Source organism: Triticum urartu, chromosome 5 (assembly GCF_003073215.2).
Source record: "Triticum urartu cultivar G1812 chromosome 5, Tu2.1, whole genome shotgun sequence".
Lineage (NCBI taxonomy): Eukaryota > Viridiplantae > Streptophyta > Magnoliopsida > Poales > Poaceae > Triticum > Triticum urartu.
The window spans coordinates 184870899-184890989 of record NC_053026.1 but is presented as its reverse complement, the minus strand read 5'-3'; positions in this window follow the sequence as shown (position 1 = coordinate 184890989).

The window sequence follows — 20091 nt, the reverse complement described above, 5'->3', positions numbered from 1 at the left end:
GAGCGGGGCTAGATTCCTTCAATGACGAGATTCAGGCAGAGGACTTCCCCAATCCATCCGGGGAGGAGAGAGTATGTTTCGTCCCCTACCTGCTAAGGGGCGTTGGATTTCCCATTCATCTGTTCCTCCAAGGGCTTCTGGAATACTATGGCCTCCAGCTGCACAAATTCACCCCTACCTCCATTCTGCACATTGCGGGTTACGTCACCTTATGTGAACTATTCCTGGGCATCGAGGCTCATTTCGAGCTATGGAGGAAGTTGTTCTGTCTTGTCCCGCGTAATCACGAGGGGTCAATATTTGAAGTGGGCGGAGCCGAAGTATGGCGTATCGCTTATACCGGATATCTGTCTGGCACACCAAGGAAGGCATCCGAAGTATGGCCTTCCGAATGGTTCTATATTGAGGACGTCGCGCTTCCCAACCCAGTTCGAAAGGGTCTCCCTGAATTTGCGAGCGTTCCGCCGAAGAAATGCCACAGTTGGCGTCCTCGGAGTCTTAAAGAGGATGACAGCGCGGAAGTTTGCCAGCTTATGAGCAAGACAAAGACGCTCGCTCAGTCCGGACTCACAATAATCGAGGTAATGGTGATCTCCGTAGTGCATGGGGTTCATCTCCTACAATACATAGGGCTGCCCATGTGGCACTATAATGGAGATGATAACGCCTCCTGCTATGGCCGAAAGGATCCGGATACCCCCGCCGCTCTGGCCAAAATATTGGCCTAGCTGTTTAAAGGGGAGGAAGAGGAGTTCCTTTGCATTAAGCACAGAGATGGATATTCTATGTATGATCCTCCCAGTTGGGTAAGCTTCAACCCCTCTATTCCACTCATTCCCCTCCCGGATTGCTTTTGATGAATTTCAAGTCTGTTTATGATAGCACTGGCGGAATGTCACTGAAGGACTTCGTAGTCCTGCCCCACAGCCGAAGATCCACAACCGGGAGCTAGATCCTGGGTTCGAAGAGGATCCGGATATATTCGTGGTGCTTGCGGGGGGAGTGTTTTACCAGACAAGCTATGACAGCACAGAAGTGGACATCACCGCTGACTATCCTAGCCTTCTTCCTGCTTCACATGTAAATAATTAAGAAACACCTTCTCTAAAAGAGTGCACTTATTTTGCCTCACCCACTTCACTGTATCATGCTTCACATGGGAGACGCTCGGCAATTTTGAAGAGATCGGTTCCCGCGCTGGGCAAGCCTTCCAAGAGGAAAGCAAACGAAGACACACTCATGCCTTCGTCGAAGAGGTATGAATTCGCTAACCCGCACCTAAGCAGTCACGTCCAACCGTGACTGTCGTGGGTTTGTCACGGCAGATGTCCTCGTGAAAGGACTTAGTCGTGGAGCCATCGCAACGGGTTATCTTAAAGGGGTTAAACCGGACAAGAGGACACGGGAGTTTATACTAGTTCGGCCCCTTCGATGAAGGTAAAAGCCTACGTCTAGTTGTGATTGGTATTGCTAGCGTTTCGAAGGCCAGGGAGCGAATCCGCTTTGTCTGGCTCTCGAGTTGTTGTTGTCCGTCCCTAAACCACGGCCGGGTTGGCCGTTTATATACATAGGTTGACACCCGCCGGGCTACAGAGTCCCGAAGCTGGTTTATAAACGTATCCGGTTCGGCCTCTCTCTTTCTATCTTACTATACAAGTTACATGACTAAGCCGGTTTACATTTATAGACTGTAACCCGCCTTTGGGCCCTCCGTAAAGCGCCATCATCTTTATATCTTCATGGGCTTCTAACCTTCAAAGAGTCAACCCGGCTACATAAGGCCGGTTTACCTCCAGTAGTAATATCCCCAACATTAGGCCCCAGATTGGTTTGAACTTGTCCATGTCAATCTTCCACAGTTTTAGAAAAAATCTTCTCTCTTATCTTCATTTTTGATCTTGTAAACCGCCGTGACGTCATACTTCAAAATTATGATAAACCGCCCTGACGTCATCCATCCGTTGATGTCAGAGATTTCCTTCATTCAATATATATCCAGTCATCGAGGCGACACCTTTATTAACTTATCCATTTTTGGGCTCCTCGATTCCCGTACTTGCCATTTTATTACTTCACCTTATAAATAGGACCGAGGGGTCATTTTCACCGTTTCCCCCCGTGCCTCTTCGCGTCGTCTTCCTCACGCCGCTCAGCCTCTGGAGCTCCGCCGCCACCGTCGACCGTCGCCTCTGCTCCGAACTTGGCCGCTGCATCACCCTGAACGCACCAGAATACTGCGGCGCCCTTCCGCTTCCTCACCAGCTCCGGTAAGTTCTCTGCTTTTTTCACCATAGATCTGTTCTAGGGTTTCGACATTCTTTGCAGTTCTTCTGAAGTTCATCAGTGCTATTCTTCCATGTTCTTCCTTTAATAGTGGACACTTCATGCTTGATGCATCTCTTGCCGTAACTTACCTACCATGGTCATCACAAATCCTTATGCGCAAAGAACTGATCTAGTCTGTCAAAAATTGCTTCAGTTCTGCACCCCTTCAAGATCCAATTATTTTTGATTTTCTGCCTTATCTTTAGATCCGAAAGTTTTATACATCACTGTGAGATCTGTTTCTATGTTCCTGTGAGATCCGTTTCTCCTCACACCAATATAAGTGGTTTAACATTGTATAAATAGTCTATGCCATTAGCCCTCTGATAAACCGGAAGAGCGTGTTACCTTCATAATTATGCTCCGGTTTAACAGTGTCTGATCAACCCTGTGCTAGCATTACCTTTCTCTCTCATTATACTGGTCTCCGAGTTGTACCATTTATCATATCAGCATGTTTCTTACTCCCTTGTCTCTTGTGTATAATCATGCGTAATTTATAAACCAGCCTTTCATTTTCAGTTTGTTCGCTTTGCAATGGCCAAACAATTCACTGCCTGCAACTGGGCTCGTTCCTGGGTTACTGAGGATCAATTGAATGAGATGGTTAGCATCGGCTCTCTGCCTAAGAAAACTGAAATCAAATGGCGAGTTCCAGGAACAGAGAATCCTCCAACCCCAAGACAAGGCGAGGTGATAATCTTTGTTGACCATATAGGCCGTGGTTTCAAACCGCCAGGGTCAAAATTTTATCGAGATGTGCTTGCCAGCTTTCAACTGCATCCACAAGATATTGGTCCCAACTCATTCTCCAACTTATGCAATTTTGCAAGTCTTCTGTGAAGTCTATTTACAAGAAGAACCAACTACAGAATTGTTCTGGGAGTTCTTTCACTTAAACCGGCGCACAGAGTTTGTGAATGGCCCGAACATAGAGCTTGGTGGTGTCTTGATTCAAAAGCGGAAAGAAGTGGAATTTCCTCATGCCAAACACCATAGCCACCCAAAGGAATGGAACCAAACATGGTTCTATTGCAGAGACAATTCGCCTGAGGATGAAAATCCCCTCCCCGGCTTCCGTGATCATAGATTATCCAATACTCACCCAATGCCACAACGCCTGAGCTCTTCAGAAAGGGCAAAATACGCTCCTCAAATCGCCAAACTCCGGGCCTTTATGGCAAATGGTTTAACAGGTGTGGATTTTGTGCGTTGTTGGATATCCTGGAGTATCTTGCTGCTAAGCCGGCGTCCCGGTTTAATGTGTGAATATACCGGTGAAGTTGACGATCCTCAACGCCACTGCAACATCCAATTATCTGAGGAAGAAGTTACTGAAGGGGTAAAGAAAATTCTGAATGAATCGGAACTAGTCTGTAGTCAAACCGGTCTGAGTCCCTTCTATACCAAGAACAAACCGTCTGCTGTAAGCATTACACTTCCTCTTCATCTCTAATATCTTTAACTTATACAAGCTGTAACCCTTCTTCTTTATATATATATAGGGTGATGACCCTTTCTGGAAACGGAAATCCATAGAGAAAGCAGCAAAGCCAACTGAGACAAAGTGGTCAAACCAACCCGCCCGAAGACCAAGGCCGTAAAACGGACGTCAAAGTGGAAAACGGCTGACCGGATTAATATGGAACTTGATGATGATACTGATGACCTAGAAGTTGAGGTAGAACTTGACTCACTTGGCTCTCTTTTTATGCATCTTGTTAACAATGATCTTCCTCAGGAGGAGGCAGAAGCTAGCCAGGCTGATGAAGTAGAGGTAATTACCCTTTCCTCCAGTTCAGACTCTATGCCAACACAAAAAACTCGCCAAGCAATCCGGAAAGTAAGCTTTTCTCATCCTCTTGCTCACTTGGATCCAACATTTATTTTGAAGACTCAACAACATGAAGCTCGCCGGACGACCCGGCACAGTGGCCAACAGGTCACCTCTACCGGTTTACCTGATACTCCGGTTCGGAAGCGCCGGTCTGAGGTCTCTCCTACTTCTGACCATTCTTACCCCAAGGCAGGTTATTTCAGATAGCCTCCTAATCCGTACGATTCAAATTATCAGGTGACACCTCCTTCCTCTTCTGGTGAATCGACAGCAACTCAACTCCCCCCTTTGAAAATTGTGGCCGGGTGAGTTATGAAAAACCTTTCCTTTCAATGCGCCCCACATCTTTTGAACAGGATGTTAATACTTTTTTATTCTGTTTGCAGGGCCAAAGCCAGACCCAACAAGAAAGCTCGGGTCACCAATCCGCCAGAAGACCCTGTTGCCGAAGAAGAAGAACCAAGAGGTGAATCAGAGCAGACTGGTGAACCGGAAGGCCTCCATCCTGAAACAACTCTTGATGATCTGCTCCTTGACGGCCAACATACTGACGATCCAACAGATGCCGAGCCTGCCGCCCCTGATACTGAACCGGCAGAACCAAACCGGGCTAATCCAATGAAAGACACTGAAATTCCACCATCATCCAGCAAAAATCCTGAAGGCCAAGGTGATGACATTATTATTACTGGAACAGGACACAACTCTCCTGGTCATCCCGTCATTTTGGCTCAGCATAGTGCCAAAGAAGAGCAAATTGCCAGGGATAAAGGTAAATGGAGCAGCGACTTATCAAACTATGCTCATCTTAACGCTGATGAGCTTCATTCCGGCTTCTTGAACCGTCTGCACTCAAACCGGGATTATGAAGCCGGTTTGGTGAATTTGATGAAAGAACGTTATGAGGTAAATGCTTCTCCCTTGTATATTGATTTATAGCTGAAATACAATTCCAAGTAGCCTCCAAGAGCCGTTTTATGATTGTTAATCATAAACCAGGCCTTTGTAACACTTCAAGCATCCCATCATTGATCCTTGCAAAGGTGTGTCCTCAATCATAGATAAGACTCATGTTTGAAAAAATTAGATAACGTACTGCAGCATAGCCCCCAAAGGCCGGTTTAACTTGGCAAGTTAATCCGGTTTTTAATCCACGCCGCCGGTTTAGAACAAACGTACATTAGCCCCCAAGTGTCAAGCATAATGCTTGCATTGTTCTGGAAACTTGTATAGAGGGTAGTATTTGAGAGCAAATAGGCATTAGCCCCCAAGTATGAAGTGGATAACTTGTTATATGCTTTATACTTAGTGCATAAATACGTTGTTTTTTTGAATATACCTTCAATGTTGCAGGCTGAACTGAGAAGCAAAGATGCCCAAAACTCTGACTTGCAAGAAAACGTGAAGTCTCAACAAGCCGAAGCTGCAAAAGCCAAAGAGGAGCTGACGCAGGCCCTGGCCGGAATGGAAAAATTAAAAGAATCCTTCAACCAAGATCGTGCTGAATGGGAAACCGAAAAAGCCGGTTTGACCAAAAGAGCCGTAGATGCCGAGGAAGCCCTGAAATTGGTGGTTGAAGAACTAGCCGGTTTGAAGCGCCAAATCAATGCTATGACCTCTGCTATCTTTGGAAAGTGTCTGCTTATGTATGTTGCAACAGTCAATGAATCTCAAAACTGACCAAAATGTTGATAAAATCTTTGGCAGGAACCCGGATCACTCATCTTGGTGCAGATATGCGGATGAAGCTCAAAACGGCATATACATTGGCTGAGCAGCTATACTCTGTATCTCAGCGAGCCATTAGTACAGCGGCTTATAACAAACCGGCGCCAACGTTGATTAAGGAGACCCTTGAGAAGCTGAGCATGTTACCGGTGCGTATTGTCGAGTTGAAAAGAGCCGCTGTGAGAGCAGGAGCATTAACCGCCCTTATTCGAGCCAAGGCCTGGATTCCAGACCTTGAAGCGGAGGATATCATTAAAGGATATCCAGGCGTTAAAGAAGATGGTTCAAACTTTGACAATGATGATCTTCGGCGGCTGACCAAACAGATGCGGCCAGCGGCCAGCAAATTGGCTGAGGTCACCGATTTGTCCCATTTTCAACCGTTTTATGATGCAAAAGGGAAAAGACAACCGACTGATATCCATGAAGTCGAAGAACTTGTGCCTCCGATTCGTAAGCACACTTATGCCTCTGATATTAACCCTTCTGATCTTATCCCTTGATTACTTTCGCCGCTTGATTACTTTCTCGAGCCACATGATGGAACTCGAGTCCCTCGAACTGGGCCGACATTTTTATGACTGCGTTACGATACGCTGCCATTGTAACGCCCCAAGACCGTTGCGCCAGGTGTCTTCCAGTTATTCGCTGTTGTTGCCTTGTCATTTTTTGCGTCTCATGCATTTCATATCATGTCATCATGTGCATTGCATTTGCATACGTGTTCATCTCATGCATCTGAGCATTTTCCCCGTTGTCCGTTTTGCATTCCGGCACTCCTATGTCCTCCGGCGCCCACTTTTATCTCTTTTTGTGTGCGGGTGTTAAACTTTCTCAGAATGGACCGAGATTTGTCAAGCGGCCTTGGTACACCACCGTAGACCGCTTGTCAAGTTTCGTGCCATTTGGAGTTTCTTTGATACTCCAACGGTTAACCGGGGAACCGTAAAGGCCTCGTGTGTGTTGCAGCCCAACACCCCTCTAAAGTGGCCCAAAACCCATCCAAACCCCCTCCATCCTCTCGGGCGTTCGATCACGATCATGTGGCCAAAAACCGCACCTCATTTGGACTCTCCCAGCTCCCTCTACCTATATATACGCGTCTCCCTCCGAAAATTTCGCGGATGAAACCCTAGGCATCTTCATCTTCGCGCCGGAGGACAACTTCCCCTCGCCGGACATGTCTGCCTCCACCTCCGCAGCCAACCACGACGTGCCATGTCGCCCCGCCGCCTTCTCTCTCCTCCACGCCCGCCACGGCCCGCCGGGGCCCGAGGCCGGCCCGCCCTGGGCCAGATCTGGGCCGCGCCCCACGCCCGCTCACCGGCGTTGTCCGCCCTCCGCCGCCGTCTCGCCGCTCCTCTAGCCGCCGGTCGCCGCCGCCCGGCTCATCTCGCTGCTCCTCCAGCCGCCGGTTGGCGCCGCCCGGCTCGCGTCGCCGCTCCCTGGCACCCTGCGCCGCAGCGCTCTGACCGCCGCATCCTCCGCCGCTCTCCGCGCCGCCCCTCGCCGCCAGCCACCGCCTCCTCCGTCGCCCAGCGCCGCCCCGCGCCTTGCCGGATCGTCGCCGGAGCCCGCCGGTCGGATTCGGTGGATCGGGATGAGATCCACCGGGAGCTCATCCAAACGTCCTCACCCCATCCCGATCCACTCCATCCCGCATCATCTCGTCCAGTTTCCAGAGGGTATAATTTATTCCAAGTCTTTTCCTAGAGATATTTTATGCCTCTGTTCATCATGCCATAACTCCTCATCCGTAGATCCGTTTTGCATGCATGATATATCGGAATGTTCATCAGGATGTGCCCTTCATTTTGTTCCATTGCGCCATGCTCGTTTGAGGTCATATTGATGCCCTATTGACTGTTGCAAGAGTGCTATAAAATGTTAGTTCCTGATTCTTATCAGATTATGAGCATTTGTCATTTTTGCCATGATTATTGTGTGATGCATATGGTCATGAGCTATACATGTGTTTTGGGCTATGCCATGCCATCTTTATAGGGGTGCATGCCATGTATTTTTGTGATCAATGTGAGGACTAGCACAAGCATGCAAAGTAGCTCTCGTGATATTGCTGATTTCAGGGACTTAGAATTTCACTAAGTAATTTCCATGTTGTTATCTTTATGCCATGTATTCATGTTGCTACAGAGAGATCCATGGTTCTTTTGAGTATGTTCAGTAAGGATGATTTTGAGATATTGTTATGTTCTATCCATCCATGTCCCTGTTTGCATTTATGGAGTACCCTAGCATGACTTAATCTTGCTCTACTTTTGCTATAAAATGTTCCTGGCAGATTGTTTACGTGTTAATCAATTTTGCCAAGGTTGTTGTAGTTGACCCATGCATGCTATAAGATTGTTCTTGCCATGGTTAGCTTCTTAATCATGTCTTCTTGCTGGTAGTATGCTTAGTTTGTCATGCAATGCCTTGTGTTGAGTGCATCGAGCTCGCAAATATGCCTTCATAATTCTGTTTATGCCATGTCCAGTTTTCTGCTAAGTCTGAATCTGTTAACGAAACTTGCTATGTTTACATGGGTGCCATCATATTTTCTGTGCCCTTTTGGCTTAAGGTTAGTAAGGGACTTTTGTTATATGCTTTGAGTAGATTCATTCCATGCCTTTGTTTGCTATGATCTGATCCTATAGCATGTTGTTATCTTGCTCTAAACATTGCTTCCTGATGTTAATTCCTGACATGTTAGTATTTTCACTGTCTGTGAAGCTGATATCTTTTGCACTTTTGCCATGCTTGTTTGAACCTTCTATTGTGTGATTTAGCCGTAGCTCAGTGTTCATCTTTTTTCAAGCATCTTGAGTAGATCACTTCCATGTGCTTTGTTGCTATGTTAGAGTGCAGTAGCTTAGTTTCTTGTTGCATTTTAGATGGCATCATGCTGTTAATCACAGAATAGTGCCATATTGTTTTGCTTGTCATTTGCAAACCGTGCATCCGATTCCGGTGATCTTTATATCGATTTCGACCGAAATCCACTCATCTTTCTAGCGGCACTCTTGGTTTTCCAAGTTGAGGCCTGATTCAATCTTTTCCTTCCGAAGCACGCATATGCATTGCATATCACATCCCGCATAGCATGCCATGTTTTGCATCATGTTGCTTGCGCATTGCATCGTGGTGGATTGTTGTTTTCCTTTGCTTGTGTTCTTTCTTTGGGTAGAGCCGGGAGATGAGTACATGTTAGAGGAACCCGTTGAGTACGCTTACGAGGATCAAGCTTACGTCAACTCGGAGAACTTTGCAGGCAAGATGACCATACCCTCGAAATCACTTCTATCTTTGCTTGCTAGATGCTCGCTCTATTTCTATGCTGTGATACCTACCACTTGCTATATCATGCCTCCCATATTGCCATGTCAAGCCTCTAACCCACCCTTCCTAGAAAACCGTTGTTTGGCTATGTTACCGCTTTGCTCAGCCCCTCTTATAGCGTTGCTAGTTGCAGGTGAAGATGGAGTTTGTTCCTTGTTAGAACGTGGTTATTGTTGGGATATCATTATTATATCTTGTTTACTTTAATGCACCTATATTCTTGGTAAAGGGTGGAAGGCTCGGCCTTATGCCTGGTGTTTTGTTCCACTCTTGCTGCCCTAGTTTTCGTCATACCTGTGTTATGTTCCTTGATTTTGTGTTCCTTACACGGTTGGGTTATAATGGGAACCCCTTGACAGTTCGCCTTGAATAAAACTCCTCCAGCAAGGCCCAACCTTGGTTTTACCATTTGCCACCTAAGCCTTTTCCCTTGGGTTCTGCAGACTCAAGGGTCATCTTTATTTTAAACCCCCGGGCCAGTGCTCCTCTGAGTGTTGGTCCAACTTGTCAGCCGCCGGTGGCCACTAGGGGCAACTCTGGGTTGGCCTACCGGAAGTTTGGACAATCCAGTGTGCCCTGAGAATGAGATATGTGCAGCTCCTATCGGGATTTGTCGGCACATCCGGGTGGCTTTGCTGGTCTTGTTTTACCATTGCCGAAATGTCTTGTAACCGGGATTCCGAGTCTGATCGGGTCTTCCTCGGAGAAGGAATATCCTTCGTTGACCGTGAGAGCTTGTGATGGGCTAAGTTGGGACACCCCTGCAGGGTTTTGAACTTTCGAAAGCCGTGCCCGCGGTTATGGGCAGATGGGAATTTGTTAATATCCGGTTGTAGAGAACTTGAAACTTAACTTAATTAAAATGCATCAACCGTGTGTGTAACCATGATGGTCTCTTCTCGGCGGAGTCCGGGAAGTGAACACGGTCTCGTGTTATGCTTGAACATAAGTAGTTTCAGGATCACTTCTTGATCACTTCTAGTTCACGACCGTGCTTTGCTCATCTTCTCGCTCTCATTTGTGTAAGTTAGCCACCATATATGCTAGTGCTTGCTGCAGATCCACCTCATTACCTTTTCCTACCCATAAGCTGAAATAGTCTTGATCGCGAGGGTGTGAGATTGCTGAGTCCCCGTGACTCACAGATTACTTCCAAACAGTTGTAGGTGCCGATGATACCAGTGCAGGTGACGCAACCCAGCTCAGATGGGAGCTTGATGAAGACCTTGTTCGTTGTGTTGTTTTGTTTCCAGTTGATCAGTAGTGGAGCCCAGTCGGGGTGATCGCTGATCTAGCAATAGGGGTGGTCTTTCTTTATTTTGGTTCGGTAGTCGGACCTTGAATGTATTCTGGATGATGTAATGCTATATTTATGTATTGTGTGAAGTGGCGATTGTAAGCCAACTCTTTATATCTATCTTATTCAGTGCATGGGATGTGTAAAGATTACCCCTCTTGCGACATGCCTACTATGTGGCTATGCCTCTAAGTCGTGCTCCGACACCTGGGCGATATAGCCGCATCGTGGGTGTTATAGCCATCTTTGAATCTTTAGCATCGAAATCTCTGTTTATTTGAGATATTGCAAGGTTGGAGTCCCCGCGTACTTCTAGGCGTTGTATCCCCATGGAGACAACCATCCGAAGACCATGTAATAAGGCCTCGTATTCGGCTGCATTATTGGAGTCTGTGTATAGTATTTGGAGAATGTACTGGACGATGTCTCCAGTAGGGGACGTTAAAACGACACCCGCTCCTAACCCTGCCAGCATTTTGGAGCCGTCGAAGTACATGACCCAATTGGAGTATGTGCCGTACTCTTTAGGGAGTTCGGCCTCTATCCATGCGGTGACGAAGTCGGCCAGTACTTGGGATTTGATAGCTCGACGTGGTTTATATGTAATTTCAAATGGGAGGAGTTCAATGGCCCATTTGGCAATTCGGCCCGTAGCATCGCGGTTGTTTATGATGTCATGGAGTGGTACTTCGGAGGCCACCATGATCGAACACTCCTGGAAGTAGTGACGGAGCTTTCAGGATGCCATGAAGACCGCATATGCTATTTTTTGATAATTAGGGTACCGGGATTTGCATGGTGTAAGGACAGTATATACGTAGTATACTGGCTTCTGAAGCGGGAATTTATGTCCGCCCTATTCTCGTTCAACGACGAGTACGGTGCTCACCACCTGGTGTGTTGCCGATATGTATAATAACATCGGTTCGCCGGCGTTTGGTGCGGCTAGGATTGGATTGCTCGCAAGAAGGGTTTTTATTTCCTCCAGTCCGGCTGTTGCCGCGTCCGTCCACTCAAAGTGGTCGGTTCGCCGTAGAAGGTGATAGAGTGACAGTGCCTTTTCTCCCAATTTGGACATAAAGCGACTTAGAGCTGCTACGCAACCCGCAAGCTTCTGAACTTGTTTAAGGTCTGTTGGCTTCGCCAATTGTGAAAAAGCTCAGATTTTGGCTGGGTTTGCTTCGATTCCTCTATGGGAAACGATGAAGCCCAGCAGTTTTCTAGCAGGATGCCGAAGACACACTTTTTCGGGTTGAGCTTAATGTCATAAGCCCGAAGGTTATCGAATGTAAGACATAAGTCGTCTATTAGTGTTTCGACGTGCCTGGTTTTGATGACGACGTCGTCGATGTAAGCTTCTATTGTTTTGCCGATCTGTTTCTCCAGGCATGTTTGAATCATGCGTTGGTATGTGGCGCTGGTGTTCTTGAGACCAAAGGGCATGGTGTTGAAGCAGAATGGCCCTTATGGGGTGATAAATGTTGTTGCGGCTTGATCGGACTCCTTCATTTTGATTTGATGGTATCCGGAATATGCTTCGAGGAAACACAGCGAGTCGTGTCCTGCGGTGGCGTCGATGATTTGATCAATTCGGGGGAGGGGGAAGGGATCTTTAGGGCAAGCCTTGTTGAGGTCTTTGAAATCGACGCACAGGCGCCAGGATTTGTCCTTCTTTGGCACCATCACCAGGTTTGCTAGCCAGTCTGGGTGTTTGATTTCTCTAATGAATCCGGCCTCGATGAGTTTGGCCAGCTCCTCCCCCATGGCTTGTCGCTTGGGTTCGGAAAAGCGCCGCAGTGATTGCTTGACCGGTTTAAACCCCTTTAATATATTGAGGCTATGTTCGGCCAGCTCGCGTGGGATCCCTGGCATATCTGAAGGATGCCAGGCGAATATGTCCCAGTTTTTGCACAGGAATTCTCGTAGTGTGTTGTCATCTGTTGGGTTCAGTTGAGCTCCGATAGATGCTATCTTCTTGGGGTCTGTTGGGTGGACCTGGAATTTGACAATTTCTTCTGCTAGTTTGAAGGATGTGGATTTAGGGCGTTTGTCGAGGGTCATGTCGTCCCTGTCCACCATGGAGCTTCAGATAGCTCCTCCAGGGCCAGGGATGCGGTTTTGTTTTCAGCGCGGAGTGCTATGTCCGGATCACTGACGAGAGTGATTATACCGTTTGGTCCAGGCATTTTGAGCTTCATATACCCGTAGTGGGGTATGGCCTGAAAGCGTGTAAAAGCATCCCGCCCCAACAGGGCGTGATATCCGCTCCTGAAAGGGGCCACTTGGAAAGTAATTTCTTTGGACCGATAGTTTTTCGGCGTGCCGAATACTACGTCAAGTGTGATTTTGCCCGCGCACTGCGCCTCCTGACTGGGAATAATTCCTCGGAAGGTTGTGTTACTTTGCATGATGCGGCTCCTGTCTATTTCCATTTTATGGAGTGTGTCCTTATAAATGAGGTTTAGTCCGCTGCCGCCGTCCATGAGGACCTTGGTAAGTCGAAACCCATCCACGATGGGACTGAGGACTAACACGGCTGGCGCTCGTACTGTTCTGTACTTTGGTTCATCAATGGCATTGAATGTTATAGCCGTGTCATTCAAGGGGTTTATCGCAACAATTTGGTAGACTTCGGCGAGCTCATGAAGCGCCCTTTTGTGCTTGTTGTTTGAAGCGAATGTCTCAAAGACCGTCAATACTCTTGAGTTATCGTCCCCTGGGGGATGCTGTTCTGGGTCGTCCTTGATAAGGATGTCCTCGCCGCTCTTGGCTACCTGTCGTAGTATCCAACATGCTCTAAGGCTGTGGGTTGCCACAATATCTGGTGTTGTGTGTATTTTGCATGGGCCATCGAGCCACCCCACCGGAACGGTGCCGTGCCGCATAGCGGTTTTGTGTTTCTTGACTGTTGGACTGGGCGTGCCGCGAGGGTGCGCCCTTTTCGCTTGTAGGGGGGGTTGAGTTGGGACTGACGGTTCCCAGCGAGCTGCCTGAATTTTCCAGGTGCTCTCCATCGCACTGTACTTTTGTATGATGGTTGCTAAGTCAGCGAATTTCAGTATGCGGCGGCGATTAATGGCGTTTAGGATTCGTTCATCCGCGCAATTGTTGCAGAATGCTGATATTGCGTCCTCGTCACGGCAATCTTTTACCTTGTCCTTGACGAGGAGGAATCTGGCCCAGAAGTGATGGACCGTTTCCTGAGACTGATGTTTTATGCTCATGAGAGCGTCTATATCCTGGTGGGTGGGTGGAATTAAATTCGAACCCCGACCTGACTGATTATCCGGAGTCTGACGACCTTCCGGGCTTAACAGACCGGGTTCTGGAATATCTTCTGATTGTGTAGGACCATCGTCCGATGCTATGTTCGGAGGGCTGGTCGCATCCTTTCGTGGATGGGAATCTAGCTCTTCCTGATCGGCGATCCGAACATAATTCATCTTCGGTATATAAGAAGACTCGCCGTCCTGCTCCACGACTACCGCAATCTGGTGGATGATTGACAGGGTCTCGATTTCTCCTTGATCAGTTTTAGGCCCGATCCGATCATAGTCTGTGGCTATTCCCAAAGTGGCTATGCGCTCTAGGAGTTCGTTCAAAGACGAAAACTCTGTCGGATCCATCTGCTTGGAGTGCTCGGAGTTGATGCATAGGGGGTTTTCGATGGCCCGAGAGGTCATCGTCTGCTCAACGGCCGAATGGGCGATCATAGTAAAGCCACCCAACTGGAGGGTTTGGCCCGAGGCCAGAGCTCCCCCGGAGGTGATGTTGTCTTTAAGGACAAGGCGAGCCATCGAGCCTTTCGTTGACGGCACAGTGAAACTCTCAATGAAAGCACCAATGTTAATGTCAAAACCTGCAGATCTCGGGTAGGGGGTCCCGAACTGTGTGTCTAGGATCGAAGGTAACAAGAGACGGGGGACACGATGTTTATCCAGGTTCGGGCCCTCTCTATGGAGGTAATACCCTATGTCCTGCTTGATTGATCTTGATGAATATGGGTGTTACAAGAGTTGATCTACCACGAGATCATAATGGCTAAACCCTAAAATCCTAGCCTGTATGACTTTGGTAATGAGTATATCCTTTCCGGACTAACCCCTCCAGTTTATATAGACACCGGGGGGATCTAGGGTTACATAGAGTCGGTTACATAAGAAGGAATCTTCATAGTTGGGTGCCAAGATTTCCTTCCATGCCATGGAGAGTCCAATCCGGACACAGGTACAGTCTTCGGCCTTCATGTCTTCACAGCCCATCAGTCTGGCCCAATGGATAACAGGCCGGACGCCCGAGGACCCCTTAGTCCAGGACTCCCTTACCCGCCGCGAGCCTCAACACTCATCGGACCTCATACATCAGTATGTATTGTATCCAATAAGTCAGTTGCTCGCTCCATTGTTTTGGAGAACGGAGTCTTAGTCATCTTTGCCCATGAGGAATGATTCGCAAGCATCAACTGATTCATAATCAAGTGATTCCAAAAGCCCATCAGCATGGATTTTCTTCATGCGCTTTACACCAATATGACCTAAACGGCAGTGCCACAAATAAGTTGCACTATCATTATTAACTTTGCATCTTTTGGCTTCAATATTATGAATATGTGCGTCACTACGATCAAGATTGAACAAACCATTTTCATTTGGTGTATAACCATAGAAGGTTTTATTCATGTAAACAGAATAACAATTATTCTCTATCTTAAATGAATAACTGTATTGCAATGGACATGATCAGATCATATTCATGCTCAACGCAAACACCAAATAACACTTATTTAGGTTCAACACTAATCACGGAAGCATTGGGAGTGTGCGATGTTGATCATATCATTCTTGGAACTACTTCCAACACACATCGTTAGTTCACCCTTAACTAGTCCGTGTTCATTCTGCAACTCCCGTTTCAGGTTACTACTCTTAGCAACTGAACTAGTATCAAATACCGAGGGGTTGCTATAAACACTAGTAAAGTACACATCAATAACATGTATATCCAATATACCTTTGTTCACTTTGCCATCCTTCTTATCCGCCAAATACTTGGGGCAGTTCCGCTTCCATTGACTAGTCCCTTTGCAGTAAAAGCACTTAGTCTCAGGCTTAGGTCCAGACATGGGCTTCTTCACTTGAGCAGCAACTTGCTTGCCGTTTTTCTTGAAGTTCCCCTCTTCCCTTTTCCCTTTTCTTGAAACTAGTGGTCTTGTTAACCATCAACACTTGATGCTTTTCTTGATTTCTACCTTCGTCGATTTCAGCATCATGAAGAGCTTGGGAATCGTTTCCGTTATCCCTTGCATATTATAGTTCATCACAAAGTTCTAGCAACTTGGTGATAGTGACTAGAGAACTCTGTCAATCACTATCTTATCTGGAAGATTAACTCCCACTTGATTCAAGTGATTGTAGTACTCAGACAATCTAAGCACATGCTTACTAGTTGAGCTATCTCCTACATTTTGTAGGCAAAGTAATGTCAGAGGTCTCATACCTCTCGACATGGGCATGAGTATGAAATACCAATTTCAACTCTTGGAACATCTTATATGCTCTGTGGTGTTCAAAATATTTTTGAAGTCCCGGCTCTAAGCCGTAAAGCATAGTGCACTAAACTATCAAGTAGTTATCATACCGAGATTTTGTTGAAACGTTCAAAATGTCTGCATCTGCTCCTGCAATAGTTCTGTCACCTAGCGGTGCATCAAGGACATAATACTTCTGTGCAGCAATGAGGATAATCCTCAGATCACGGAGCTAGTCCGCATCTTTGCTACTAACATCTTTCAACTTATTTTTCTCTAGGAACATATCAAAAATAAAACATGGGAGCTAAACGCGAGCTATTGATCTACAACATAGATATGCTAATACTACCAGGACTAAGTTCATGTTAAATTAAAGTTCAATTAATCATATTACTTAAGAACTCCCACTTAGACACACATCCCTCTAATCATCTACATGATCACGTGATCCATATCAACTAAACCATGTTCGATCATCACGTGAGATGGAGTATTTTTCAATGGTGAACATCAATATGTTGATCATATCTTCTATAGATTCACGTTCGACCTTTCGGTATCCAGTGTTCCGAGGCCATATCTGCATATGCTAGGCTCGTCAAGTTTAACCCAAGTATTCTGCATGTGCAAAACTGGCTTGCACCCGTTGTATGTGAACGTAGAGCTTATCACACCCGATCATCACGTGTGGTCTCGGCACGACGAACTTTCGCAACAATGCATACTCAGGGAGAACACTTGTACCTTGAAATTTAGTGAGAGATCATCTTATAATGCTACCGTCGATCTAAGAAAAATAAGATGCATAAAAGATAAACATCACATGCAATCAATATAAGTGATATGATATGGCCATCATGATCTCCATCTCCGAAGCACCATCATGATCACCATTGTCACCGGCGCGACACCTTGATCTCCATCGTAGCATCGTTGTCGTCTCGCCAACTATTGCTTCTACGACTATCGCTACTGCTTAGTGATAAAGTAAAGCAATTACAGGGCGATTGCATTGCATACAATAAAGCGAAAACCATATGGCTCCTGCCAGTTGCTGATAACTCGGTTACAAAACATGATCATCTCATACAACAAAATTTAGCATCATTTCTTGACCATATCACATCAGAACATGCCCTGCAAAAACAAGTTAGACGTCCTCTACTTTGTTGTTGCAAGTTTTACGTGGCTGCTATGGGCTGAGCAAGAACCGTTCTTACCTACACATCAAAACCACAACGATAGTTCATCAAGTTAGTGATGTTTTAACCTTCACAAGGACCGGGCGTAGCCACACTTGGTTCAGCTAAAGTTGGAGAAACTGACACCCACCAGCCACTTGTGTGCAAAGCACGTCGGTAGAACCAGTCTCGTGTAAGCGTACGCGTAATGTCGGCCCGAACTGCTTCATCCAAGAATAGCGCCGAACCATAGTATGACATGCTGGTAAGTAGTATGACTTGTATCACCCACAACCCACTTGTGTTCTACTCGTGCATATAACATCTACGCATAAACCAGGCTCGGATGCCACTGTTGGGGAACGTAGTAATTTCAAAAAAATTCCTACGCAGACGCAAGATCATGGTGATGCATAGCAACGAGAAGGAAGAGTATCGTCCATGTACCCTCATAGACCGTAAGCAGAAGCATTATGAGAACGCGGTTGATGTAGTCATATGTCTTCACGATCCGACCGATCCAAGTACCGAATGCACGGCACCTCCGAGTTCAGCACACGTTCAGCTCGATGACGTCCCATGAACTCCGATCCAGTAGAGCTTCGAGGGAGAGTTCCGTCAGCACGACGGCGTGTTGACGGTGATGATGTTGCTACGGACGCAGGGCTTCGCCTAAGCACCGCTACAATATGATCGAGGTGGATTATGGTGGAGGGGTGCACCGCACATGGCTAAGGGATCAATGATCAACTTGTGTGTCCTCGGGTGCCCCCTGCCCCCGTATATAAAGGAGCAAGGGAGGAGGAGGTCGGCCCTAGGTGGGGCGCGCCAAGGGAGTAGGATTCCTACTCTTAGTAGGAGTAGGTTTCCTCCTTTCCTAGTCCAACTAGGAGAAGGAGGGAAAGGAGGGAAGGGGAGAAGGAAAGGAGAGGGGGGCCGCGCCCCAAACCCCTTGTCCAATTCAGAACGGGCTTGGGAGGGGCACGCGCCACCTCCTGGCTGCTACCTCTCCTTCCCACTAAAGCCCATTAAGGCCCAACACTTCTTCCCTGTATTCCCGTAACTCCCCGGTACTCCGAAAAATACCCGAATCACTCATAACCTTTCCGATGTCCGCATATAGTCGTCCAATATATCGATCTTTACGTCTCGACAATTTCGAGACTCCTCGTCATGTCCCCGATCTCATCCGGGACTCCGAACTACCTTTGGTATATCAAAACACATAAACTCATAATACAAATCATCACCTAACTTTAAGCGTGCGGACCCTACGGGTTCGAGAACTATCTAGACATGACCGAGACACATCTTCGGTCAATAACCAATAGCGGAACCTTGAGGAGAGACCGGATCCGGCGACCACAAGCTCCGGCCGCCTCCTCTATGCTTGTTCGGCGAGTCTCCAGCCAAGCTCCGGCCCCGCCTCGATTCGCGTTCCCGAAACCCTAGATCTGGGCGAGGTCAAATTCTTCTAAGTCCCTTTTCTGCATTATTTTTATGCCCTCTTCATCATGCCCCATCTCGATGACCGTGGCTCGAAATCGTGCATATGATATGTCAAATTGTTCGTCTCATCGAGCTATTCAAGTTAGAAGCATGTCCATGCATGTTACTATCCATTATGAGTGCTATAAAATGTTAGCTGCTGGTACTTATCAGATCATGATGATTTGTCATTTTTGTTGCATTTGATGTGCGCATTATATGAGCATGAGGTCTAGATGTGTATTGAACTACACCATGCCATCTTTACAGAGGTGCAAGCCTTGTATTTTTGTGATCTATGTGGTGACTAGCACAAGCATGCAAACTTGGCTCCGTGATGTTGCTGTTTTCAGGGACTTAGGATTTTGCTGTCTTTTTCCTGTTGTTATTTTGATGCCATGTAAACTGGATGCTACATTGAGATCCATGCTTATTTTGGGATACTTCAGTAAGGATGTTTTGAACATGTGGTTATGCTCTATCCCTCTATGCCCCTAGTTGCAATTATGGAGTGATGTAGCATGACTTTTTCTTGCTCTATGTTTTCTATAAAATGTTCTTGGCAGAATGTTAACATGTTAATCAATATTGCCATGGTTGTTGCTAGTGATCCATGCATCTTATGAACTTGCTCTTGTCTTGGTTAGCTTCATAAACATGTAATCTTGCGGTTGGTATGCTTTTATTGTCATGCAATGCTTTGTGATGAGTGGCATAAGCTCGCAAAGTCGCTATCACAAATCTGTTTATGCCATGCTCTGTTTTTATGCCAAGTCTGGAACTGTTAATGAAACTTTCTATCTTTACATGGGTGACATCATATCTTCTATGCCTTTTTGGCTCATGTTCAGTAAGGGACTTTTGTTCTATGTATTTAGTAGAATCATGCCATGCCTTTGTTTGCTATGATATGTTCTTGTAGCATGTTGTTTGCATGCTCTAAACATTGCTTCTAATGTTGTTTTTGTCATGTTAGTATTTCCACTAAGTTTGTGAAGCTGATATCTTTTGCACTTTTGGCATGCTTGTTTGAACCTGTTCTAGTGTGAGTTAGCCGTAGGTCAGTGTTCATGTTTTGTCAAGAATCTCATGTACATCACTACCATATGCTTTGTTGCTATGTTGGAGTGCAGTAGCTTAGTTTCTTGTTGCATTCTAAGTGCCATCGTGTTGTTAATCGCAGAATTGTGTCATTCTTGTTTTGCTTGCCATTTGCAAACCGTGCATCTGTTTCCGGTGATCTTTATGTAGATTTCAACCAAAATCATCTCATCTTTCCAGCGGCATACTTAGTTTGCCAATTTGATGCCTTGATCATTTCTTTCCCTTCTGGATCACGCATATGCATTGCATATCATGTCTTGCA